Genomic DNA, 2,339 nt, shown 5'->3' with positions numbered 1-2,339 from the left:
ATGTTTGACATAATGTTCATTTGTTATTCCAACCTAATAGACATTGAGCTGGACTGAAGGCCCTTACATTGAGAAATCAAAATATTTATTCAAACTCAAGGAAGTCTGGCAGCATTAGGGTTTTATTAGTGTGAATAATGTAACGTTTACAGTAGTGAGTTAGGACAGGTTACAATTAGTACTGGCCTTAGTTCATCTCCTAATACTGAATTTTAATGTAAAATATTACACTTTCAATAAATGGCTACACAATTCTATTGTTTACCACTAGAGGGTGGTATTGCTGCAGTTTTGAAAGAATTCTTTTATTCATATGGATTTAGGGAAAGTGTGTGTAGACTCTCTAAGCTATTTAATCCTGTGGCAGTAAGGTGATTTTATTTTTATAGCACATTTTCAGCAATTCAAAGTGCTTTACATGAATTAAAAGGAAATGCAAACAAAATGACAAACCAAAGGAAAGAAAAAAAGAGAAAGGAGAGCAAAAGAAAACTTATCTAATGTTGCATTTTGCTAAATTTTCAGCAAGTTTTATGGTGACAATTCAACTTGTTTTTAAATGATGGTGCGCCACCATTTTTCTTAAGAGGTCAGAGCTGTCATATGTCCTGTGTTTGTCCTTCATTGTAACATTTTTTATCTAATTCTTGTGTGATTTTTAGTGCATCGTTCAGGTGAGATACTTTACAAGCCAAAAGTGACAGAGAAGTTATTCAAGAGCCATCAACATTTTTGACAATGCGGTCAGGAGACTCCCCAGATCCTAATCCCAATGATAACCTGTGGTCTTATATATATATATAAAGTAGATAGATCAGATGGTAACAAACTATAAATAATTTTGAGCTTTATGGATTCAAGCTAGAAGTTATTTAACAAGCAAGAAAACACAAATATGACTGATTCAAAAAGTTGATTTTACGTACCCCACCCGCCTAACCACTCTTTTAAAGAGTGGCGAGAGCTGAACTACTGGGAGTCTCTGTTTTCTACACTGCTCAAAAAAATAAAGGGAACACTCAACACATCCTAGATCTGAATGAATGAAATATTCTCATTGAATACTTTGTTCTGTACAAAGTTGAATGTGCTGACAACAAAATCACACAAAAATCATCAATGGAAATCAAATTTATTAACCAATGGAGGCCTGGATTTGGAGCCACACACAAAATTAAAGTGAAATGTTCCCTTTATTTTTTTGAGCAGTATATATATTGCCACTAGATGTCGCCGTGTTACCAAACACAAAGTTTCCTGGCTGGAAGTGTCTTTTGTTTATTCGCTGGAAGAAACACAATACTGTACTATACCTCATCTCACTTGGTCTGTTGCTCTGATTGTGCAGAGAAAAGTTTCATACATTTTGATCATTTCCTCTCGGCCATCTGATCTGAGGGACAACAGGGAAATCCTGTCCCTCTGGAGGAATCACAGATCATGCCTCTTATGAACTGCCATCTCTAATATTTGTCATCCAAATCAAACATTAGCATAGTTTGTCTTTTTGCACTTCCAAGCCTCGCTACGTTTCACCTCTCTTCTCCCTCTCTCTCTTTCCGTCTCTCTCCCACTGTTCTCTGCTTTCCCCATTCTTCACCTGGGATGGAGTCCAGATGTGGAACAGAGAAAGGAGAGATTGCTTGCTTAGCTATACAGGGCGAAGGGGGACGGGGGCTGCAGAGAAAATGTTGGAACGACATTAAAGTTTGTCTGGATACCATTAAGTACAATTTGATGTAATGTGCAGTTTGGGACGCAAAGTTTAAAATGGAAACTCTGCTCTCCAGATGAGAGCGATTTGGGCCTTGTGGGGCTGGAGGGGGGTGTTGCACTTGAAGCTTTATTTAACAGCTTGGATAAACACCCCTCTGTTTCATTACAGAACAGGCGCCCATCTACTCCTTGTGCTTTCTTTTAGTAACCACGCTGGCTGTCTGAGCCTGCTCCAGAGTACAGTATCGCATACAGGAATAACAAACCGGGGGTCTGCTGCAGGGGTCAGAGCACAGTGCACTATTATATACTGCCAGGCTGCTTGCATGACTGGGGAACCTGTAGTTTGAACATGTCGGTGAACACACGTCAAGCCCAATTGCAAGAAGTAACCTTTTCAAAAGCTTTCCTCCTGCACCGCCTCGCATTTTGAAACGCTCTCCAGATTTGAATCACCACAGCCTCTGTCCTCCCAGGCCTCTCGTATATCAAAAAGTATTTTTAAAACAGAAGTAACCTACTGTATTTTCGGAACTTTTTGTGCACACAGCTAAAAAAAAAAAATATATATATATATATATATATATATATACGTATATATATATATATATATATATATATAT

The sequence above is a fragment of the Poecilia latipinna genome, unplaced genomic scaffold (assembly GCF_001443285.1).
Source record: "Poecilia latipinna isolate Pla-1442-1.1 unplaced genomic scaffold, P_latipinna-1.0 Scaffold398, whole genome shotgun sequence".
Taxonomy (NCBI): Eukaryota; Metazoa; Chordata; class Actinopteri; order Cyprinodontiformes; family Poeciliidae; genus Poecilia; species Poecilia latipinna.
This window is presented reverse-complemented; position numbering follows the sequence as displayed.